Genomic DNA, 27,207 nt, shown 5'->3' with positions numbered 1-27,207 from the left:
TTAACATTGTTTTAATACCGCCTTTGAGCGTCTTTGTGTTTGTACCAGTTACTACTTTGACAAGTGTGCTTGGCTCTATCATAGGCTGTTTCTCTGAAACGCGTTTTCGATTATTATTCTTCTCAGTTTGTCGGTCCAGAAGTCTAATCTGTCTGTCGTTCCAAAGTTTGGCTTGTAAGATTAAAGTCCGTTCCTAAAGTTATATCTATAAGACCCCCAGTCAATTCTCATCGGGTTCTTAAAAGCCTTAGTTTCTGTACCTTGGCCCGTCATCAGCTATGATGATTAGGACGAGACATCGTTACCCTATGCGCACTGCCCCCACTGTACCTTTTCTACCTTAACGGTAACCTGGCGCAGCCCCTATTGCAGTTTAAAATCGCGCTGTCTTAGTAGCCTAACTGATGCTTCCGGGATAGCGAGCACCAGTAAGGTACGTCCGGTCCCTCTCTATTCTCAGTAACCAGCATTCTCTATCTGTGCAACCCCAGATCGAGGTGTCAATGCCCTAGGCGGCCCAGTACCACCTCCGAATCCAGCTTGCTTCTCGGTATCCGTATAGTGGCCATGCATAGTTTCATGAGCGCGTCTATCCCGACTACGAGTTTTAGCCCCCTTCTTAGGTTTTAGCTAGGGGACAACTTCTTTTAGTCAGTTCTTTAAGGTAGGACGATGATGAAAATGAAAACTTTTTTATTTTCCTATTAATTTTATTCAAATTTTGGCGGCCTATTCTGTAACTAAAAACTAAGTTCTGCGTAAATATTTAGCTTAATCAGTCTCATATTTCAAAAGATATGAGAGATGTTTCATTATTTACATTATAAGTGACCAATTTTACAAAAGTAGCATGCGAATACCCTCAAAGTTTAGTAGTCTGAAAAAATTTGCAGGCACTCGTCTATCCAAATACAAGAGAAACTGTTGACGGAATTTTTAAAATATATTTCATTTTCATTTCATTCAAATTAAATAAATCAGTTTAGATAAAATATAGCTTAATTATGCATTTATTAATAATTGAAAATGTCTGTTTTTGCCTATACATCAATAGGTATACTAGATACAGGAATATTATAGCAAACTTTGAGCAACAGTTTTTGTTTTTAAGAGAGTGAAGAAACTTCTCCCAAAATTTTAGCCAGATACGTAAAAACCATATGCGCATGTTACTTTTTGAAGGTTTGATAAATAATAGCTAAGAATACAAAGATTTAACACAACAAAGTTAAGATTTCTCTTTATATTCTCCAACAGCGTAACCGTGTACTTTATATAACAATTATATAGATTAAATAATTGCATTCCGAGAGTTGCAGAGCATGTAAAGAATGTTATAAACAAAAAGTTTAAGTAGACGTTCTTGGCGATCACAATAATGGCTCCCAGCTTCATTAAGGAATCGCGGTACTTGGGCTGAAGTCTAGTTGAGATCTCATCAACCTCCGACTGAACCGCCCTACTGACAAGTGCTAACTGTTGTTGTGTCAGTTCCTTGCCAGGATAGTCCTTGCCTAAGGGTTTTTTGGTGAGTCCCTTCCGGCGACATTTGAGTTGCCGCCTGTTGTGCCAGTAGACACTTACATTAGCTGCTCTTACAGGTACTTTCCCATGTTGATTTGTTCTCCCGTTGTCAGGACCAGGTTATTCATGAATTTCCCAACCCCTCCGCCTTTGGAGTTTTCTGATAGGCTCTGCGTTGAGTCTCTGCATGAGATCCCCAAAGGGTCACTAGAGTCCTCAAGGGTTTCAGAGCTTGTACGCTTTTTCACCCTGGATAACCATTAGGTCAGCGGATTTTGTGCATTGCTGCCTAAAGTTCGCCTCTTCTCCAGAAACGCGGAGGGGTTCTTTACCGTCAGATTGCTAGGAATTGCTGCCCTGCTGCTACCGGTTTTGCCCCTCTTTTCAACCTTTGAATTTTTGTTTTGATATTCAGTATCTGTTTTGATCCCACGAAAAGCTAGGAAACTAAAGGTCCGCTATTGCTGAGAGCTACGTACAGTAATAAGGCTAATTACCCGGGGAGAGTGCCCGGTATACTCTGGTCACCGTTAAGGACCGCCAGGAATCCTCAGGTGGATAACTATTTTTTTCGGCACAGTCCTGTCATACCTTGGGCTTGAGTAGGGGGAGGGGGTTGAGCAATTGCTTGCAGAGGCACAAAAGAGGGAGAATATCCGGAGATCCAGCAATACAAGTTATGGCTAGGTTCCTTCACCAACTAGAACATAGAGTGCCTGTTTATAAGGGTAACCCACGGAAAGATCACACAGCTCCCAGAACGGAAATATTTCCCTACCCATAAAATAGACTAAAAAAGATATTTTAGAAAAATTTCCTAACTTTACACCAAAGTTTTTTACGTCAGAAAATATTGAATGACCTGATTCCTATTCCTTGATTTCTAGATTTCCTCGATGACCTTGGCATTCTTCGACCATTTAGTGAATTAAACAGAGCAAAGACTTTCATTGAGGATTATTTAATATGTTTTAATGTCCATAGAAAGTATCAGTTGTTTAGTGTTTATAACTTAGCAAGTAATTATTTAGCTTTATGTAGAAACTATAAAAAGCTAGCAAACTTTTTTACTTCTTTTAGCTAAAAGCGACCTAGGTTTATCGTAAAACGATCACTACTCTTCTTGGTCCTCGGTGCATTAATAATATAAATCATGTTAATTGTCTAAAGGTTGCATCAGCAGATTCGTCAGATTCAAAAATATTGCAGGCAGATTATTGAATATTCTGAATACTGTTCAGAAATATTGCTGTACAGGGTAATGCCCGTTTTTGGATTGCATTTCAAAAAAAGAATAACAATATTGCAGTAATATTGCTCTAAGATTATTTGCAATATTGTGTCAATATTGTAAAATAAAGGTAAAAGAACATTGAATTAAAAAAAATTATACAAGCGTTTTCACGTGTTCTCGTGCACGTTTCGGAGGTATCATCCGGATGGTTTTGGCTTTTTCAGCACTAATACAAAGCATTTTCAGCATTCCCGGTGTGCACTTTCTAATAAAGTAATAGTGCTGTAAAAGCATTCAGTAAATCTTATCCAATTTTTTCGATTCAAATTTGCTTCTAATCAGCATTTTTTATTTATTAAAATTTTGTCTGACAATTTTAAATTTATTTGTTTATACAGAAATTTATTAATCTATATTGCTTCCTTCCTAAGGAAGCCGTGTAATAGTAATTTTTAGAGTTTGTGTAAAAATATGCTGGAAGTGTATTTTGATTCATTTTTAGTCGAAAAATAGTGTTCTTAGAAAATGATGTGTGCGTATGTACGGATGTACACTCAGCACGAAAAATATCTGATTGCGTAATGTGACATTTGCCGAGGATAGGTTAAGCTCCCAGCAGTCTTCCATTAGCGACGATTGAATATACTATATTCTACACTATGACTAGACTAAATTATTGAAATAACCTTATATTACACATCATACTTGCTAAAAGCACCTTTTTTAGTTCAAACTCGCTATATTGCAATGGTCCGGACTTGTGTACACCGCAAGCGACGCGTGCAGAAAAAATATCGCGACGAGGGAGTACATAAAAAAAGTGATCAGCGCCGAACCAATCAGCGAGCAGCAGCAGCCGCAGCAGACTGGAAGCGGAAGCAGCAGCAGTAGTAGCGCCGGCACACTGGAAGGGGAAGCGCACAGCTGTGGCTCGGCGCAGTAGCGCCTAAGGAAATAAAAGCCGCCTCATCCAGCTTCTCAGCCTCATTCGCTCAACCGAGCTCAAACGAAATATCAAAAAATTTCAAATATAAAAGTAAAACGTAGCGAACAATAAAACTATTTGTATCTTATAAATATATATTTTAAAACTTTTCTATTAAACATCTGTGTAGTACAACTTCAGAGGCAATACGTCCTCTGAAGGTCAACTATACGAAACTTTTTGTCAAACGGAACACTCTAGAGATATTACGTCTCAGGAGAAAGTTCCAGTTAATACAAGTATCTCAAATAGTAATACATCTGTTTGAGTGAGAATCTTTCTTAAATTAATGCAAACATAAATCTCTTTTGAGGTATAATAGCCTTGGCTACTATACGTTAGTCAAGTACGAAATACTAAGAATTAAGAACACATAAAATGAATTTCATAAAATAGAAAAGATTCAAATACCACGACATCCAGGACCATTAAATAATGAATATTCAAGTAGAGCTCAGTCGGAGCGTTTCAATATATACTGAATATACAATATTTTACACAACGCCTTGCCTAAATTTTTTAAATAACCTTATATTACAATTCATACTTGCTCGACCAACTTTTTTTACTCAAACTCACTATATATATATATATATATATATATATATATATATATAATATATACTATATTTTACACTACGTCTAGACTAAATTATTGAAATAATAAATTTTTCCACACTTTTTGTATTAACTTTAAATCTGAACTTAGTAAACATTTACTCTTACGTAAACTAAACACTTGAACTCATAGTATACCATAGTTTATATATTTATTTTTTTGAGAGCTCACTCTTTTGTTTTTCTCTTACTTCTTTTTACATCTTTTCTGACTAAACCTTCCCTTTCTTCTGTCTTCGTGAATTTTGTAATCCTTTTACTTTCTTATCACTCCTTTTTATTAAAAGCACTTGCATCATCACAATAAATCATTGCAGAGCCCGTATCCTATAAGCCTGTGTACGGTTAAGGCTTGTCTTTATCAACCACTACTTTCTTATGTCGTCCACAAAAGTTGTGCTACGCTGCTGTGGCTGACAGCAGCAAGTCAGTTATATTGCTTTTATCACCATGAATTCATGCGTATATATATATTGATTATTTATTGTTGGAGTGGTGGAATAAATAATAAACACTGAGGTTAATAATAATAATATATATTGAAAAAGTAGTTAGGCTTGAGAGCCCAGTAGTCGGCACGTCCGATCACATCGGAGTCTTACAGGCAAGTGAGTGTAGAGTACAGAACAGCATAGTCTGGCTCTACACACGGAGTATAGTATAGTACGTAATAGGCGCTTAGAGTATAGTCGCGAGGCATGCGCGGTACACTTACTCTCTCGTGAGCTCGTCTGACTGCACGAAAACGTCGTCGACCAATAGATGGCGCGACGTGTACCGTTTTGGTACTTATAATCAAGATTATAATACTTACTATATTACAACACGCCTCTTTAAGTTTATAATCTTGATGAGATATATAATACATTTCCATGGTATGTTGCCAAGTTCAGGCCAAGTTCAATGTATTTGACCAAGTTCAAGCCAAGTTCAATGCTTGTCTATTTTTTATAAATTTTGTCTTATCGAGACTTTTTGTTAACATATCAGCTAAGTTCGAATTTGAATCTATTTTTACAATGTCAATTATTCCATTTTCATAATTTTCATTTATATAATGATACTGCACTTCGATGTGCTTTGAATTTTTTGTGAAGTTACCATATTTTGCAATCGCAATTGCACCTGAGTTATCCTCGTATATATTAATCGGGTTTTCGAAATTTACATCAAAAGATTCACATAATAGATTCCTAACAAACAAAACTTCAGTCACTGCTTCTGACATAGCAGTGTATTCTGCAAAAGTAGAACATTTTGTTACAGTACTTTTTGTTTATGCGTTTTCCAAAAAATTAAATTTCCAAACAATCTAATTACAAAGCCTGTTGTAGATTTTCTATCTACATTATCACCTGCATAATCTGAATCTACCATACAGTCTAATATTTCGGTATTAACATTGTCGCAGTAAGTTAGTTTGAGATCTTTTGTTTTGTACAAATACTTAAGAATTCGCATCGCATATTTATAATGTGTTTGGTTATAACAGTTTTGGTAACGACTTAGGTAATTTACACTATAAGATATATCTGGCCTTGTGCCTGTACTTATATATAATAGTTCGCCAATTAAATTTCTGTATTTTATATTTTCATCAATTTCACTAGCTTGTTCTAGTTTTAGGTTGGACTCCATTGGAGTATTATACAGTTTGGCATTTTCTAAATTATATTTTATAGCTAAAGATTCAATATACTTAGTCTGACTTAATGTCATTTTACTTCTATCATTACTGTAATCTATATCTATTCCAATGTATTGGCTAATTTTGCCCATATCTTTCATTGCAAACCTTTGCATTAGACTAGCTTTAACTTTGTTTATTTTATCTTTGTCTTTGCAACAAATTAAGAGATCATCTACAAAGACTAGTATATATATTGGATCTTTACTTGTATTATTTACGTATAGACAGTAATCGTAATTACTTCTCATGAAATTCAATTTTTCAATATATTCGTTGAAACAATTATACCAGGCTCTAGGACTTTCTCGCAATCCGTATAATGCCTTTTGCAACTTGCAAACTTTATTGTCACCAGTCTCATAACCTTTCGGTTCATTTATATATACTTCGGTTGTTACATTACCATTTAAGAAAGCTGTCTCTACATCCATTTGTTCTATGAATAAATTATTTTTACAGCTGTAAGACAATAAAATTTTCAATGTTTGCATTTTGCCTACTGGTGAATAAACATGTTCAATGTATTCTCTTTGTTGAAATCCTCTTACAACTAATCTCGCTTTATAAACATTGTTATTTTTCTTTTTATAGACCCATTTTACATCAATTACCCTTTTGTCTTTTGGCCTTTCAACAATTTGCCAAGTATTATTTTTGTTTAGACTATTTATCTCTGAGTCCATTGCAATTTTCCATTGTTTATATTCATTTGAGTTTAACGCCTCCTCAAATGTATTCGGTATATTTGCATCAATGTAATTTACATAGATAAAATGAGTTACAGGATTTCCATATCTATTTACAGGACTTTTCTTTCTATTTGATTTTCTTTGGACTTTTAAGTTTGAATTTTCATTTTCAGCAATATCAGAGTTTAATTCGTTATCTCTACTTTCCCCGAAGGTCTGAGTAGAGATAAGAGGATTTTTTCTATTTGAATTTACATCATATTTATCAATTTTGGATTCATTTTCTAGTATTTCATTTCCTTTATTTTCAGATTCGCTATTTTCCAAATCTCTATCTTTTTCATCATCAAGTTTTTCTAAACAAATTAATTGAGTTTTTTCTTCAACTACTTGAACATGTCTAGCATGAATTATTCTACCATTTACTAAGACTCTATAACCATTTTCTACATAACCTACTAATACGCCTAATTGTGCTTTATCGTCCCATTTGCTTTTTCGTAAAGTTTCTGGTACTCTTACAAAGACACGACTACCATAAATTTTTAAGTTATCTACATTAGGTTTTTTACCAAAGAATATCTCGAAAGGAGTTTTATTTTCCGCTGTATTTGCAATTGTACGGTTTTTTAAATACGCGACCATTTTTATGATTTCGGGCCAGTAACGCCTATGAATTTTAGCTTCTCGCATTAAACATCTACCCATATCCATTTCAGATCTATTATATCTCTCCGCTACTCCATTTATTTCATGGACGTAGGGTGGGCATGGCAATAACTCTATTCCTTTTGATTTTACAAAGTCATAAATTTCCTTATTTAAATATTCTTTGCCATTATCACATCGTAATTTTTTAACCTTTTTATTGAATTTATTTTGTACTAAATTAACAAATTCTTTCAAACAACTAGCTGTTTCAGCTTTACTTTTAATACAAAAAATTCTTGTGCATTTACTATAGTCATCAACAAAAGTTAGGAAATATTTTTCTCCACCATAACCAGTTGTGTTATGTGGACCATTCAAATCAGTATGAATCAATTCTAGAATTTCAGTTGTTTTTGATCTGCTATTTTCAAAAGGTACATTGGCCATTTTGCTTTCTATACAATTTGCGCATTTCATTTCGACATTTTCAATTTTTTCTGGCAATCCTTCAACTAATTTATTAGTTACTAGTTTATTTAAATATTGAAAGTTTACATGGCCTAATGCCCTATGCCATTTTTCTTTGTCAGTTAGTTTTAGTGAATTTACATACATTTCATTACTTTCTCTTTTTGATACAAACCTTTTATATAAAACAAATTTTCCTTTTTGTTTGCTACAGCTATCAACTCTCTAGACTTATTAAATATTTTTGCAATATCTTTAGTTGCTAATACTGTATAATTTTCAGTTATTTTTGCTAAACTCATCAAATTTTGTTTAATACCTTTAACGTAATAGACATTTTTTATATCAACATATGAATAGTTGCTCGCTTGAAAAGTCACCTCTGGGTTGGCCTTGTCCTCTGCCTCGGCCACGACCTCTGTAGTTTCCACCTCTGTTGTAGCCTCTCTGATGACCTCGCTGACCTTGACTGGATTGAGCACCTCGTCCTCGGTTACTCTGCTGTGGTGGTCTCGTGCATGCATTTTTGTAATGTCCAACTTTTCCACAGTTGTAACATTTGCCTTCGAACTTGGCTGTAAAAGTACTTACATTACTCTTTTTATCAGAATCGTTTTTTGCATAATTTTTTTCTTTAATTTTCGATTTGACATAGTCTACTGTCCTTTAATCTTCTGGAATGACATCAATGAAGTCTCCTATGTAGCTGTAGCTTGGTGGTAGTGCTCGTATTAAATACCTCATCTTCTCTGTTTCATCTAGTTTTCCACCAGCCGCCTTGAACTCGTTCACAGATTTTTCGAATTCTGCGAAAAAATCGTCTAATTTATCAAAATTCTTCAACTTTACTTCTTCCAGCTTTCCTCTGCAAATTATTTGTAGTGACGTGGATTGCGTCGAGTACATTTTATCGAATTTTTCCACCATGTCAAATGCTGATTTACATTCACCAATGTATTCTAATTGTTTATCGGATACAGTGCTTATTATTATCGTTCTTGCTTTTAAATCTTTTTTCTGCCATTCATCTTCTTTATCTTTGTATGCAGCAGTTATTTTACTAGTTGCAGGTTCGTTACACTCTTTATATTCTAATAAAATCATCAATCTTATTTTCCAACTGGAGTAATTTGCACCATCAAACACGGGTATCATAATATCTTCAACTTTAGCTTGTCTTGTCATTTTTAATTCTTCTTCTTTGACACGTATATTCTCGTACACTTGATTTTTCAATACAACAATTTTCTTGATTTCTTTTAAAAATATTTTTCTAATCTTATTTCTTATTTTCTTTGTTAATTCAATATCTGTAGCATCTAATTCATTTTCTTGTTTTACTCTATGTTTAAGCCACGAGAACATGTGCTTAACCTCAAAATTGCCACGTGCTCTGTACTAGCACGTTACCACGTTTTTCACTTGCCGACTTTAATCTATTGACATCGCACTTGAATCTATATTAATTTTCAAAATTCTTCTTATTGTTTAATACCTGACAACTTAATCTTTGTCACTGAGCATATATATTTGACTTGAACCTTTTCTTGACTGGTTAATCTTCACTTGAAATTTTTCTTTTTTTTTTCGACGGCCGTTTCGACACAAAATTTAAATTTCAATGCTCCACAAGCATATAATCTTTCTGAGAAACTTTCTCCTTTAATTTCACTGCTCAATTTTTCACTGTGCGATTCACTTTGTTAACAATAACCGTTAACTTCTTTTTCACGTGGCTTTCTTCTTACCTCACTTTTTACCCCCCTCAATTTTGCATTTCCCCGAAGGTTAATGCAAAATTGAAAAAGTAAAGTTTCCAACGCTCTGCTACCATGTTGGAGTGGTGGAATAAATAATAAACACTGAGGTTAATAATAATAATATATATTGAAAAAGTAGTTAAGCTTGAGAGCCCAGTAGTCGGCACGTCCGATCACATCGGAGTCTTACAGGCAAGTGAGTGTAGAGTACAGAACAGCATAGTCTGGCTCTACACACGGAGTATAGTATAGTACGTAATAGGCGCTTAGAGTATAGTCGCGAGGCATGCGCGGTACACTTACTCTCTCGTGAGCTCGTCTGACTGCACGAAAACGTCGTCGACCAATAGATGGCGCGACGTGTACCGTTTTGGTACTTATAATCAAGATTATAATACTTACTATATTACAACATTTATTATTAAATATACTATTAAATATTTGATGTACACTCGATGGTAGTTAATTCTTGTGAAACGTTTTTGAAATGCTTCAATCAGATTGCCAGATTTATTAATTCTAACCAATCAAAAGCACGACTTCAAAAACGTTTCATAAGAATTAATTACCGTCGAGTATAAATGAATATATTCAATACAGCCAATATTCTATAAAAGTAGTTATAGCTACTAGTACACAGGACCGACTTTCAAATTATAGAATAAAATAGAAATAAATTTTTAATATCAAAAAATGTTTTTAAACTCTTTGTAATTATTTAATGACAGTATTAATTATATTAACAAAATTTAACAAAAAAATAATACACTATGTTAAAACACTAAAATTAGCAATTATGTAGAAATTCACCGGAACTAGTGAATCATTCCCGGATGATAATTTATTTATAATAGATATGTGGTACAAACATAAATACATAATCCAACTAAAAAAAAATTAAAAAAAATCAGAATCGAGTACACTTTTTCGATAAAGAATAATTCACAAAAAGTGACTGGGTTATGAAACATTTCACATAAATTACATATAGGTATAAAATAATAATGAATTTTTATATTTATGTGATTTTTTTGGTAGTTGATTACAAATGAAGTATATGTATAAAAATATCAAAAACACAGTAAGATTGGTCTAGATGTGTCGGATGCTGTAAATGATAATATTTTAAGAGAAATATGGCAAATATGTTTATTTATATTTATAATCTGAATTATTTTTTAAATCATATGCGCCACGTAGATACAGATGATGTTTTATATATATCATTAATAGTGATCCTAAGATTCGATCCAGATAAAAGGGATGCTTCGAATAATCATCTGTGCAGATATGATCTGGTTTTTAAAATATATCTGTTTGTGAATAAGAAATTACGACTGCTTAATGTATTCACGCATATCACAAGACGTAATCTGCAGATTTGGTCCGGATGAAAGGGATGCTGCGAATAATCATTTGTGCAGATATGATCTTGTTTGATGCCCGTTTTTGTAAAGAAGCATGGAAATGTTATTTTTGTAAATGATTATTTATATTAATATTAGTTGTAAATTTGCTTTCTGCGTTTCACGGGGTGGAGACTGTCGTTAATTATTAAATGTAACATTTTTAATAATAAAGCCCGCATTACAAATTATTTAGAAATGTGTCATCAGATTTAATACATATAAATTATGATTGTGTTAACATATTGCTACAAAATGAACTTAACGATTACTTATCTAATCTTTATAGAATTTATTATTGAGTATATTTAACATTTGGATTTTGAATATAGTTTCTGTGGCGATTATTTGGCCAATATTTTACATTTCTAATTTCAATATAATTTTGTTGAATTCACAATTCATTTACAATTATCAATATGACATATGATATTTAGTTTCAAGTAATAACTTAGTTAATCAATATGTAATTTTAAGTTTAGTAATGTACTATTAGTGGAGATAATTTAGCCCCGTCAAAACGATCAACGTTGATTCAATGCTGATTTCAATATTGATTTCAGTCTGAAATTAGCATTAATTCAATACTGAATTCACGTTGAAGCAACATTGAATTTGTCCGAAAACACAACGCGGATACAGCGTTGATTTCAGACTGGAATCAATATCAAATCAGCATTATTTCAACATTGACCCCCCGTCGAAACGATCAACGTCGAATCAATGCTGATTTGAATACTGATTTTAGTCTGAAATCAGCATTGATTCCATACTGATTCAATGCTGAATCCACGTTGAATAAAAGTTAAATTAGTTCAAAAATACAACGTGGATTTAGCGTTGATTTCAGACTGAATTCCGTGCTGGATTTCAGGGTTCAATCAGGGTTGAAAAAATAAAATTCGCTGAGACCTGAGCTCGATCCCAAGACCTTTTGAATAGTAGACGAATGACTTGATCCCTTAGCCACTTCGACACTTAAATTTATATCCTAAGCTCGAACCCAATACCTTTTGATTAGTAGACGAATGACTTGATCCCTTAGCCATTTCGACACTTAAATTTATATCTTATAATGTAACATAAACAGAATCCTATAGAGAACAACCAAAAACAACTATTTGCTACTTAAGTGTCAAATAGTCTCGAAGCTAAGAACCTCCCTGAGTGCACAAAGAGGTCCAATCGAGGGTCCAGTCCAGTATTATTATAACAATTGTGATAGATAATTTAGGTTAGTTTTCGGTTATTCTCTATAGGATTCTGTTTATGTTACACCATGAGATATAAATGTAAGGGTCGAAATGGCTAAGCGGTCAAGTCATTCGTCTACTATTCAAATGGTCTTGGGTTCGAGCCCAGGTCTCGGCGATTTTTTTTTATAATTTTCAACCCTGATTGAACCCTGAAATCCAGCACTGAATTCAGTCTGAATACAACGCTGCGGCTGAATCCACGTCGCGTTTTGAACTAATTTAACTTTTATGCAACGTGGATTCAGCATTGAATCAGTATGTAATCAACGCTGATTTCAGACTGAAATCAATATTGAAATCAGCATTGATTCAACGTTGATCGTTTCGACGGGGGATCGATGTTGAAATAATGTTGATTTTAATACTGATTTCAGTCTGAAATAGTATTAAAGTAGTGTAATGCAATAAATAGTATTGAAATAGTGTCGATTCAATACTGAATCCACGTTGAATCAACGTAAATTTCGACAATGTTAACACATCCCACGTCAAAACAATCAACGTTGAAATAATGCTGATTTGATGACGCAACGCGGATTCAGCGTTGATTTCATACTGAAATCAATATTTCAGTATGAAATCAACGATGAATCCGCGTTGCGTTTTCGGAAAAATTCAATGTTGATTCAACGTTGATTCAACGTTCACTCAGCGTGAATTCAGTAAATACTATCAATACAATCAATGCTAATTTCAGACTGAAATCAATATTGAAATCAGCTTTGAATCAAGGTTGATCGTTTTGACGGCAGGCCGATCAATTGTAAAGTAATATTTTAACAATTTTTAATTTATGGCGATCACTCAGCCAATCAATATAAATTTAATGTTTTGATAATGTATTATCAGTGGCGATTACTCAGCCAATTAATAAATAACTTAAATTTTATTAATTTACCATATTTATAGTCTCTCGAACTGATGTTAGAGACTTGTGGATCTCGAAGGACTAGTTGGCAATAAACAAAAACACTGTCAACCGTTAACTTGAATTAATATGCTGTAAGAAAAGGCCTTGATATTTATTGAAAGATAGAGTGTATTTACAAGTGTTTAAACTACATAAAAGAAATGAAGGCTACAGTGTTAAAAGTACTGACGCGTTAACAAACTATATTGTTTAACGGTCGTCACTGTGAGGCAGAAGACCGCTCGCGAAACAGGCGGAGAGAGACAGAGTAGGAGCGAGCGAGCGCGCGTTGCCATGGCAACCCGCCGTGCGGGCTAGCGAAAACCGTCGAATTTGAACTTAAGGTGACAAGCTTCTCGAACCTTCTCGCTTTCTCTTCGCATATTAAACTAATATTCGAACAACTATTAGTGGAGATAACACAGCTAATTAATACATAATTTGTTTTTTAGTAAAGTACTATTGGTAAAAATACCTCAGTCAATCAATATATTATTGAAATTTTGGTAATGTATAATTATAATGACGATTACTTAGATAATAAAAGATCAAGAGCTCACTAAATTTGTAATCGCCACATCGGTTTAAAGTTTAGAATCACAGTTTTATACACCACCCAAGAGGTACTGTCGGAAGCATATTGTATTAGAGTCATAATACAATGTACGTTAGGTGCGTGGATTTTTTTTTGTTTTTTTTTTATTTTATTGTATAAAAATCACCAATAATTTTACATACTTAAATGACATGATTAAATTATATAAAATCATGGTTATTGTTAAAAATGAAACGATTAATTCCGATCCATTTTTATCAATTAAAATTTGTATACAATAATAAAAAAAACGTGGAATTATCGCCTAGAGCCATATAACCACGGGAGTCTTAGATACCGATCCTCCTCCCCTAAGATTCCACACCATACGATCCTCCGTCCTAAAGAAACATTTTTTCTAGAAAGCAGTTTTTAGCTTAAATTTAATTCAAACTTCTTTCATGTAAAAGTGTACAAATAATCATTAAATGTTTACAAGTCAACTAAGTATTATTATATTATGTCATATAATAATACGAAATAAACTTATGATATTATCTAATAATTAATTGTGTATCGGTTCTGTATTGGTTTCTGTTTGTGTATTGTGTATATTGAAAGTTGTCAAAAAAGTAATTTATAAAGAAATATTTTTAGTGATTCTAATTTTCTATAATTTAAAAATTTTCAAATAATATTTATTATCTAAAATGTATTAAAAAATAATAATTTGTTATGAAAAAATTATTGTGATGAATTTTGATGAAAAATATTTAGATAATATTTACCAAATCAATTTTAAGAAAATATGACGTAAAATATTTCATTTAATTTTTTTTGTACAAAAAAAGTAAAATGATAATAATTTTTATTTATTTAACATTTTCTACTAGAGATAACGGATGACTATGCTTGCATTATTGACTGATGTTGATTTACATACTTCCAATCTGTAAATTAAGTTCGTTAGTAAATAATTTTATAAATAATTTAAATTGTTTTCTGCATCTGAAAGAAATAATTTAGTGTTGTACCAAATAATAATAAAAAATGTTACAAATTAATTATTTTTTGTAGTTAATTGAATATGATGTATAATGTTGCTTATATTTAAAATATATTTAACATATACATCATGATTATTATCTTTGAGTTCACTTGGTGATAAATTATTTTTTTTTACGAAATTTTAAAATCTTTTGAATAGTTAAATGTATATCAGTATTTCATCTAAATTGGAAAATATTGAAGCTACATCCATTTCATTGTCAAATATTTCATAAAATTCTATTTGAGAATTTAACTCTTTCAATTTATTATTTTCATGATCTCTTACTAAATCATTCAAGTAAAGTTCATAATTTACTTGTTCGATTAAGTGTTGATCTATTTGATTATTCAATGCAATTAAATAATCTCTGTGTTCAACATTCTCTACACGAACTAATGAATTTTGAACTGGATCCCATTCTATTGTTAATAATCTGCTAAAAAATATAATAATAAATAAATAAATATTTGAACTTAAAAATTAGTATTTTTTGTAAACCAAATTATTAATATTTGTTGGCGAGCTTTGAAAGAAAGATAATTAATTGTTATTACTGTATCGTAACATAAAAAAAAGTAATGGAGGTCTTAAAAAATAATAATCTATAATAAAAATAATTTTTTTTTTTTAATTTCGATGAAATATTTTTAAAACATATTTATAATAATAACTCATAGGATTAAAAAAAAAATAATGCAATAAATTTGTTTTAAATTGCATCTTTAAAAATCTCACTCCACACAATATTATCGATTTTTGAAGAGTCTTCTAATTGATTTTGAATAAATATTTTACTAAGAATTTTACATCTAGATAAAGCTACATATAATTGACCATGAGAAAATAATGGTCGAATAAGAAAAATTCCTAATGAATCAAAACTTTATCCTTGAGATATATTTATTGTTATTGCGAAAGCTAATATAATTGGAAATTATTTTCTATAAAGAGTAAATGGAAATGAAGAATTTTCTCCAGTATTTAAGGTGATTCTTGGTATAAAGACTTTATTTCCAATATTTTCTCCAGTAATTATTTCTGCTTCAATATTATATTGATATAATTTAACAATTTTTAAACGAGTCCCATTGCATAGACCATCTATTATACTCAAATTTCGAATTAACATTACTGTTGAATTTATTTTTAAGTCCAATTTATGAGGTGGAAGACCTTCTCTAATTTCATTTAACATTTTAATTGGATAATTTAGATGAATATTTTCGTCAGTTTGATCTACACCCTTATGTGTTGCGTAATCTATACTGTAATATGTCCATGAATCGCCATATAACAATTTTAATGCTTTATTATGTATAATTTTAATATCTTTATTATGAGGAGCTAAAATTACAGAATGTATAGAAATATTTTGATTAATATTGCTATACATTTTGTCACAAACATCATTAGTTTTCCAAAGTTGAGGTATTCTGAAAGGATTAATTTTACCTTCTCCTATAGATATATATCTAATAATAATGATGAGAATTCTCTATCATTAGAAGGAATATTTTTTTCAATTTTAAAACTTTGAAAAGAAGCAATAATTTGAAATATTTAATTGTTTCCTCAACGATAGAATTTCTATAACCATGTTTCATTACTGGAAGAATTTGTCTAAAATCACCTCCTAATACTATTAATTTTCCTCCAAAAGGTAATTTATTATATCATACATCTTGCAAGGTTCGATCTATTATTTCTAAAGCTTTTTTCGAAATCATAGAGGCTTCATCCCAAATAATTAAATCAGCTAACCTTAATTTTTTCTTATCCGATTCTAATTTTAGAAAAGCAGTATCTACATTATCCAGATCTATAAAGGTAATCTAAAAGTTCTATGACTTGTCATTCCTTTTGGTAATAATATAGAAGCAATACCAGTCCAAGCTATTGATAAAACTTGTTTGTTCAATGAAATAAAATAGTGAATTAAAGTTTTGTATAAGAAAGTTTTTCCTGAACCTCCAGGACCATCAATAAAGTAAATGTTAGTTTTACTGTTAATGATTTCTGTAAAACTGGAGTGTTGATCTTTATTTAATTGATTTACCATTTGTTTGAAAATAGTGGCACTTTGCATTATGTTTTCGGAAGCCATATCATCATTAACAATAAGATTAGCAGGTTCTGGTAAACTAAAATCCTTACAACATCTTTCTTCTGTTTCTAATATACTTTGGATATGAGATAAAGCATTATTTTCTTTATTCCCTACTAAAAATATACATATGGTAAATCACATATCTAATCACATGTCTAATCACATGTTTTATTACATGTATAACTATATATATTCTATCAAATATCAAATTGCAAATATAATCATATGGTAAATCATATGATTATTTCAAACCGATTTGATATATAATTTAACACATGATTATGCACATAATAAGATACGTAAAAAAACGTCATAAAACACGTAAAAATACATGTAATAAAACACGTGAATATGCAAAATTTTGCATGCAAGGTAGTAGGTTAGGTTTGTAGCAGGTAATATGAATAAATTACCCAAACTTTCTTTTTTTTTTCAAAATTTTGTGAAATATTCGAAGCAGAATTAAAAACATGATCGAATAAACCTTGATAACATTCAATCCTTAATTGTTTTTGATTATTTCTGAAGAAGTCCATTCTATTACTTTCTACCATAACAAGTGCAGGTATAAAGTATTGTTGAGTAAGTCTTCTACTATATAATAATGGAGAGAAATGTTTTATTTTTGGTCTATATGATAGCCTATAGGAGTAATATTGTAAAAGAGTGAGATTTTCTGAATTTCTTTTATTATTTTTACTTCTATTTATATTAAGGAAACTATTATCTACATCATACATTTTATTTGATTCAGAATTTGGTTTTTTATTGTACCCGATACTCCATCCTAAATCACCAGCTGGAAACATTAAAGGAAAAATCATAGGATCTACATGATGAGATAATTTACTTAAATAAATTTTTTGGTAATCAGAATTTGTTTTAGCTTTAGGATAAATGCAAAGGTCAAAATCATCTGGAATTACTGATTTAGAAACAATGATTGCACTGCATTCAGCTGTAAGTGGTTTGTTATATCTATGCTTCTGTTTGTAATTTTTACGAACAAAATATAATCTGTAATTTCGTAAATTTTGTATATTTTCTAATTGATTCAAACATCTAAAATTTTTAGCGTATGGATTATCGTGCATAAGAGTAGTCAATATTTCTATATGATCTTAAGTTAACTTTTCATTCTTTTTTAATATTTTTTCTACAGAAGTTATATCATCATAAATATATAACTCACCACAGATAGGTTCATCATTTTCTAAAGGCATCAATAAATTCGGAGAAATATGAGAGACTTGATCTTGAATTTTAAAATAATAAATAGCTTTTTGCTTTTCATATATTACTTATGTGCTAAATGTTGCAAAGCAAAATAGATTATTATAGTACCTAATTAAATGCTTGAAATGATTGTCGTGTAATAAAAGTTGTTTTAGTTCTTTATTATATGTACTCAAAGGTGATAATGCAATTTTTCCATTATGTCAACAATTAGATTTACATTTTTCTTCTTTCCAATAAACAGCTGAACATGACATGTAAAACTCATTTCTACAAAAAAAGATGATTCATTCATTTCAATTTTTTTACTTGAAATTGTGCGTAATTTAGATTATTTACATGGCGTGATTTTATTAAAGGCTTTAATAGAAATTTTTCTTTTAAGATTGATTCTACTTTTATAATCAGGAACTTGAAATGTTGAATCATTATTGGTGATTAAAATATCATAATGACCATAATCTTGTTCACCAGTTAATCGTAAGTATAATATTTAGAATTTTGAAAATCATTTCCAATGATAAAGTTAATTTGATTATCTAAGAATACTTTTACAAATACATTATATAATTCTGAAAAGCCTCTAATTTCAATTTTACTGCCATAAATAGAAGATTGAGACATATAACGTTCATAATCTACAAAGTTAATTACATCTGTATAATAATTGTTTCCAATTATAAAATAACTAAAACTGCTCTAATGTGTCCAACATATCGAACAATGCTTAAGCGAATCTGAGTATGAAAATTTTCATTCTGATGCATAAAATAAGAAAAACATCTGAACAAACAATTACCGTCGCCAAGAATTTGATTGATTCCAAAGTTATCCATTTTGAAATTAATTAAATTGTTTTTGATAGAATTATTAATCTAATTTGATAACATTATCTTATTTAAAACCACTTATAAACAAAATGAATAATAATTATCTACAACTGCTTTAAAAAAAGTTTAAAAATATATCTGAATATATATACCTGTGTGCAGTTTTAATTAAGGATGTATATATTTTGAAATATATGACTTACAAAATGTTTTGGCTTTTTCTTGGGTTTAGCTTGCAGATAATAATTGTTTAGACCAGTTTTCACCTTAAGAAAAGATGAAAAAATTAAACTGAGTGTGAATTTTTCTTTCAAGGAACGAATATGCAGTCTATTTCTAGTATGTTTATAACACGCATATTTATTTAATTATTATGCTATGAAGATTATATTACTGATAAATACTTGATAAAATATCAATTTATTTAATACAGCATTTATTTAATACTTTTTATATGTGGGTTTAGATATTAGAAACAGGTGATATCTAATATGTTTAAGATTACTAATCATGAAGTCTAAATGTGATAATCTACACAAATATTATCTACACAAAAATGTTTAATTTGTGCTGTAGATACTTATATGATAATGCAGAAATAGGTTAGCATAATAATTTTTACTTGACTGTCTTTGCTAGCTGATCTACACCAAACCCCATGACTTGGGGTGCAAACTTTAGAGATGGTGTTTACATGAAAATTTAAACTACTGCACTTGAAATAAAGGCATGTGGATATATTGTTTTAACAGCTTGAAACAAATCACCGTGCAAAATTTCAACGTAACTTACCATGACCGTTTCATTTTGTTGATTGGTGAACAACTAAAATTTTTGTTCATGTATGAGAACGTCATAAAAACACCATAAGTACAATGAAAAGGTCATGACAAGTTACGTAGTAAGTATCTTGAGAAGTCTTCCTAATTGATCTGTATATAACTTAACTTTAAGTTAAGTAAGCCCTTTATATTGACCAAAAAAAATGTTGTTGCTTCATTATGATTAAATATGATAAACTTGACTTTAGTTGATTGATCTTAGTTCTTTTTTATCTGTTATTTCGTTGCGGAATATATCAAACTCGCCTAACCTTTTACTTTTTTAAAAGTTAATTTTTTGAGATTTTAGTCCTTGTTAGTACATTTTTTTTAGGTATTTCATATTTTTCCTAAACATAAAATATAAACATCTTTAGCACCTTTTGACCATGGTTTTATTGTAACATTTTTATCACTAACATGAAATCACTGATTGTTCTCATACGCTACCCTCGAATGATGTCTACACCTAGAAACCAAAACCAAGTGCGAACTACCTAGGCCTCGTCATCGGCGACACCGTACACTAAGACACCGCCCTTGAATGATGTATTTACCTAGACATAAAAAATCACGGAGCACACCACCTACACCTTGTCATCAGCCACCCCGTACACATAGACACCGTCTTCGAATTACTTCTACACCCAGACACTCAAAACTACATGTGAACGAACATGCAGAAAACCTATGAGAAAGAAATATCCATCTGTGCAGCCAACTTCACGGTCCTAACACTTGTTGCGGCTAACTTAACGGTCCTAACATTATTTGATTTAATTTGAGCATTTTGTGAACAACACACTCGTGTATTATATCAAAGGTAGTTTTTATCAATATTTTTGTAAAAAATCATAGTTAGGCATAATGAAACATGATATAAGTTAAAATATATTAAAGACAAGAATGAAATGCATTTATTTCTTTGTAATAAAAAAAGGCGAACCGTAACATAGAAGTAAATTGTAGCGTGGGCACCGTGGCTTCGTCTGCTTCTCAACCTCGCCTTCGCTGCGATACTGCGCCACTTGATAATAGAATCTAATTAACGTAACTGTTGAAAACTGTTGAAATCTAGTACCATCCGCAGTGAACTAAAAAAAACGTATAATACCTGTAAATAACTGTTGACTTTGTTTTACTTACGACATTCTTCTGCTAAAAATTTCTGTTTTTTTTCAGTTATCTTCTGTTTTAGTCTAAAATCTTCATATGAAAACTGTTATGTACAAAATTTTTGTTCTACTAAGGATCAACATAAGTATGGAAAATTATGTAATTTTATATCCTCATATAAAGAAAAATTAATTTTATTATTATTTTATTTAATACTTTTCTAAATTATTTAATAAGACAGTATTTAAAATATATTACGATATAGTGCGCGTAAAATGCACTATTACGCTCCGCGTGCGTTCAAACCAATTTTCCGCCCCCTGTATCAGGAAATAACGTTCGATACACACTCAAAAAGTTTATAATATTAAAAATAGATAAAATTTATTTGTCAATATTAGAATGACACTTTATTGATTGTGGAATGAATGCAGAATGCTTCAATGGATCTATTTTTGAATACAAGTTTACTATGTAAAAAATAATTTTCAATTCTGGAGATAGTACATGTATTGTTAATGCATGTACTTTATAAAATATGGCCTAATATCACTGATTTCTAGTATAGCTAAAATATTAAAAAAAAATTATATACAACGGACTTTTGAATTTTATAATGAAGCATTATATTATATCAGAAAGACAGTTTGGTATCATCAGAGGCAGAGGAGCAACAGATGCGCTTGATTGTCTTGCGGATATAATATACAAAAGTCTAGACAAAAGTAAACCAATAATAACGACATTTCTAGATCTAGCCAAAGCTTTTGATACTGTTGATCACAGAATATTATTGGATAAATTGGAAAGATACGGAATAAGAGGATGTGCCTTAAAACTCTTAACTAGCTATCTATCAGGTAGGAAACAATGTGTTAAGATCAATAATTTCAAAAGTGAGTACAAATATATTTCCATAGGTGTTCTGCAAGAAACTATTTTAGGTCCTTTATTTTTTATCCTATATGTAAATGACCTCTGTTACAATGCCGCTACACTAAGCGGGTCTTGGGCGTTGTCGTCCAGATCGGACGGGTGGGTGCCTATCACCACTATACAGCGCGTCCTTAGGTTGCGAATAGAGGAACAGCCCCTGAGAAAGAGGTTAGCTGCGAATAAATTGAATAAGCAGCCGCGGACAGCCGATAGGAACAGGCGTGGGTGTGATGAGCTCACACTGTCGAACGCATTCATCTAGAAACACTACGCAAGCACCACAACAACAAAAACACTTCACATTAACTCTTATCTCTCAATCTATCTCTTTCATCACACATTACAAAAATGGGCAAAAATCCTGCTGCCGAGGAGGATGCGGGAGCGATGACAACTGCCCCGAAAGGGGATGTGTAGAATGATTCTTCACCTGGTCTTACGCGGTAACGATGCCAGCGAAGGCGCGCTGCCTTGCAGGGGGGCGTTAGGATGCGAGAATGAAACCGTAGTGTGTCTGACGACGAATTGACACTGTCCTCGTCAAAGTCGGAAAGCTCTCATATTTAGTTCTAGAGAGGTATGGGGGTTATCACCTCTAGAACGGTGGACTCACCTGCGATCGGAACAGGATCCGAAGCGCGCGGGTTTAACATAACATCATGGCTCAAAAAAATCAAATCCGAACCAAAAGGGACTTAAGGGTCGGAACTTGGAATGTTCGCAGTCTATACAGAGCAGGTGCGTTTAAAGAACTCGTAAAGGAAGCTGATAGGTACAATCTAGATTTGGTAGCAATACAGGAATCGCGGTGGCCAGATGGCGGAGTACTAGCATCGGGTAACTTCATGTACCTATATGGAGCCGGGAGTGGGGGATCTCTAGGCACCGGATTTCTCGTAAGCAAAAGCATCATACATTCGGTTAAAAGTTTCAAATCCGTCAATGATAGGCTCTCGTAGATCATTATCGAAGGGGAATGGTATAGATATGTATTTATTAATGTACACTGTCCTACGGAGGACAAAGAAGAAGAAGCTGAGGATCTCTATTACGAAACTTTAGAGCAGGTAATCGACCAGTTCGCGTCTTACGACACAAGAATAGTATTAGGCGATTTCAATGCTAAAATAGGTAGGGAGGAAATGTTTAGGCCTACTATAGGTAAGGAAAGCCTGCACGAAGCCAGCAATGATAACGGTATTAGGGTCATAAATTTCGCGGCGGCAAAAGACCTTATAATCAAAACTACGTGTTTTAAGCACAAGAACATACACAAGGCAACGTGGACATCGCTGGACGGGGCCACACAGAACCAAATTGATCATTTCCTCATTGAAAAAAGACGTCATACTAATGTTCTTGACATAAGGACTTACAGAGGGGCAGATAGCGACTCGGATCCTAGTAGTAGCCAAATTAAGAGCTAGACTAGTAGCGAATCAAAATAGTAAGCGAGCAAACAAGGTGGAAAGCTTCGATATTGAGAAACTACGAGATAGAACAGAGCGAATTATGTACCAGATAGAAATTAATAACAGGTTTCATGCACTTGAAGAAGCAAACACATCGCCGGAGGGGAATGGCGAACCGAATAGCTTATGGGGGGACATCGAAAAAACGGTAAAAGAGGCCGCGAACAAAGTACTGGGTAAAAAGAAAAAGCCAAAGAGCAAACCATGGTTTGACGAAGAGTGCGAACTCTGGTTCGAAAGGCGCAAAAGGGCTAAATTAGATAGCTTACAAAATAGAAGCGATAGGACCGTAAAAGAGTATTCTAACGTAAGGAAACAGACGAGCGCGATCTACAGAAATAAGAAGCGGGAGTATCAAAAGAATCTTATTAGGAGAATAGAAACTAACAGTAAGGAAAATAACCCCCGCGAAATGTACAGAGGGATTAACGCCATCAGAAAGGGTTTTAGGAGTAGAGCGCAATTGATGAAGGACGAAAACGGGAACCTCGTAACAAATGACAACGAATTACTGTCGCTGTGGAAAAATTATTTCGATAAATTATTAAACGTGCACGAAAATAGCGAAGAATTAGGGGACGAAATTCACACTGCTGAACCCCACGTGGAGGAACCGAGCTACCAATAAGTAGAGGCCGCGATTAAAAAACTAAAAAACAATAAAGCCGCGGGAAATAACTCTATACCAGCTGAGTTACTCAAATATGGGGGCGTCGAGCTCATTTTCAAAATCTATAAACTAGTATGTGCCATCTGGAAAAATGAAACAATACCCGAAAATTGGAAGGAATCTATCATTATACCGATTTTTAAAAAGGGGGATAAGACAGACTGCAATAACTATAGGGGTATTTCACTTATAGCAACGTGCTACAAAGTTCTGTCAAACGTAATACAAGCTAGACTCACTCCATTCGCGGAAGATATAGTAGGAGATTATTAGTGCGGATTTCGGCGCAACAGATCGACGAGCGATCAAATGTTTACCATAAGACAGTTTTTAGAGAAAAAGTGGGAATTTTGCGAAACCATACACCAACTATTTATAGATTTTAAAAAAGCGTACGACTCTATTAAGCGAAGCAAAATGTATCAAATTCTAGTACTTCTCGGTGTACCGAAAAAACTCGTGAGATTAATTCATATATGTCTGAACGGAAGCACGGGAATGGTCCGAGTAGGCGGTAATGTATCAGAACCCTTCATGATACGCGATGGTTTAAAACAAGGGGATGGGCTCTCTACGGTGCTGTTCAACTTAACGATAGAGTATGCCGTTAGAAAAATGCAGGTTAGCCAGCTGGGCGCAACGCTTAATGGAACAACGCAGATACTAGGCTACGCAGATGATTTGGATATACTGGGGGATTGTAGGGAAACGGTAGCAAGAAACGCGGAAATCCTCATAAAAGCGGTGGAGTATACAGGGTTAGAAGTGAGTGAATCAAAAACAAAGTACATGATTGTGGATAAGCTAGGCATCTGCAGATGGGAGGAAGATCTCAGAGTTGGGAATTTTACTTTTGAAAAGGTTAGCGAATTCGGGTATCTGGGTACGACCATAAATGATAGAAACGAGATTAATGTCGAAATAAATAAGAGACTCCATTCGGGTAATGCTTGCTTCTACACCGTGAGTAATTTACTTAAGTCGAGGCTGTTGTCTAAAAACGTTAAAATAAGAATATACAGGACAATAATACTGCCGGTGGTTCTGTACGGGTGCGAAACGTGGGCGCTCACTAAGCAGGCGGACAACCGTTTTAGGGTATTTGAAAATAAAATCTTGCGAAAAATATACGGGCCGCAGAAAGATGAGGAAACCGGGGAATGGAGGAGACTACACAATGATGAGTTACACAATCTGTACACGTCACCAAATATTAACAGAATAATAAAATCGCGCAGATTGGGATGGGCAGGGCACGTAGCGAGAATGGGAGACGACCGTACGGCAGCGCGTGTCATGAAGGGCAGGCCGATGGTAACGCGACCTCTAGGTAGACCTAGACGTAGATGGGAGGACAACGTAAAAGCGGATCTAGTAGAAATAGGACGGGTGGGTGTCGATCGGAGAGGTGCATCTTGGGTGGGGTTGACACAAGATAGGGCAGCGTGGAAGGCTTGCGTAGATGAGGCGATGAACTTTCGAGTTCCAAATGCCATGTAAAAAAAAAAAAAAATGTAAATGACCTACTGATAGATATCCTAAAAGACTCTGTAATGTCTTATGCAGACGACACAGTCATTATCTCGAGTTCCAGAGGATGTAAATATTAAAATTGGAGGCAACTTTATAAATAGGGTTGAAAGCCATAAATATTTAGGGTTACATTACGATTACAATATGAAATGGAATATACACATTGATTCCATTGTAACAATAACAAGATATTTAATTTTAGTCTTTGCAAAAATTAAAAGTTTAATGGATAGAAAAGCCTTAATGATAATCTATCATGCATTCTTCCAAGGCCTAGTCAATTATAGAATAATTGCCTGGGGTGGGGCATATGACAATTGTATGTACTCGATACAAGGAGTAGAAAAGAAGTTATTAAAAATTATTAACAGAAATCATTTGGAAACACAAGATTCCCCACTAATAGTAGACAATGGTTCCAAATTAAATTAATAACATATCACTATGGGGAACTAAGGGATATTTATAATAAAAATACGAAAACTACTAGGAAAAAGAGTATATCATTGACAAAAATTAATAAATCTATAAGAAAAGCAGCTACTACATGACTGTGAAAATTTGCAATCTACTCTCTAATGATCTCAAAGAGTTAACAGTTAGAAAAGCAACTATAAAAAATAAATTAGAGGATTTCATAAGAAATTTAATAGTATGAAATAAATTAGAGACAGTAGTTTTACTTCTGTTTTAAGTACAAGAAAGAACAGTGTGAAAAGATTAATTTTAGTTTTAAGTTTTCAAGTTATCTGTATAATTATTGTGCCATAGCTATGTACAGACAACTTGTTTGCCTCTATAGAAAGCCTTCGAAAGGCTTATGTATATAGTCATAAATTAATAAATAAATAAATAAACATTCACAAACACATAGCTTTGAAAAAAGGATCATATCTGCAGAAATAATTATTCGCAGCATCCCTCTCATCAGGATTAAATCTTCAGATTACATCTTGTGATATGCATCAATGCATTCAGCATTAGTCATTTTATATTTACAAACAGATAGCTTTAAAAGAGACATCATATCTGAACAAAAACTTATTCGCAGCATCCCATTTATCTCGACCAGAATTGCAGATTTCATCTTGTGATATGCATGTGCGTCATTTCATATTCACAAACACATAGAATTAAAAAAAGATTATACCTGCACAAATAACTATTTGCAGAATCCCTTTGATCTCGACCAAAACTGAAGATTTTATGTTGAAATATGAATGCATACTTACAGCATTCGTCATTATATGTCACGAACACAAAACTTTAAACAAAAACGATTATATCAGCACGAGTAATTAGTTGCAGCATCCCTTTAATATAAATCGAATCAGCAGATAACATTTTGTGATATGAATGAATAGATAAATCGTCATTTCATATTCACAAACAAATAACATTACGAAAAACTAAAAAAATTAAAAACATTAAAAAAAATTCGTCGCTAAAGAGCGACTTCTGGAAGCCTAACCTAACTTCGGCAAAGGCCGCACTACACTACGATATTTTCAAATCGTTTGAATCAGATATTCTTCGTGTCGAGTGTACGTACGGATGTGTGTGTGTGTGTGTGTGTGTGTTCGTTTGTATAAACCTGTATCTCAGCTTCTACTCACAAGGAAAGGTACCCAACCCGAACTCACCGATTTTGATGATTTTCATATATGTTGTAGAACATAAAAAAATAAGAGACACGTATTTTTTTTATC

At 32.6% G+C, this 27,207-nt stretch overlaps 1 protein-coding gene across 7 annotated transcripts in view; it reads left to right on the top strand.

Moving 5' to 3' along the window:
- LOC100114114 (potassium voltage-gated channel protein Shaker) overlaps positions 1-27,207 on the top strand; it is a 594,961-nt gene that overhangs the window by 485,476 nt on the left and 82,278 nt on the right. The window contains exon 8 of one of the 7 annotated variants that reach the window (XR_004345124.1): positions 21,526-21,605. The exons of the other annotated variants lie outside the window; for them this stretch is intronic. The gene's annotated coding sequence lies outside the window, so the exon portion shown is untranslated. Of the gene's footprint in view, positions 1-21,525; positions 21,606-27,207 lie in introns of those variants that run through there. 7 annotated transcript variants of the gene reach the window in all.

This window comes from Nasonia vitripennis, assembly GCF_009193385.2.
Source record: "Nasonia vitripennis strain AsymCx chromosome 1 unlocalized genomic scaffold, Nvit_psr_1.1 chr1_random0005, whole genome shotgun sequence".
NCBI classification, from domain to species: Eukaryota; Metazoa; Arthropoda; class Insecta; order Hymenoptera; family Pteromalidae; genus Nasonia; species Nasonia vitripennis.
Note: the sequence above shows the minus strand (reverse complement) of the source record. Positions and strands in the feature narration are given on the sequence as shown.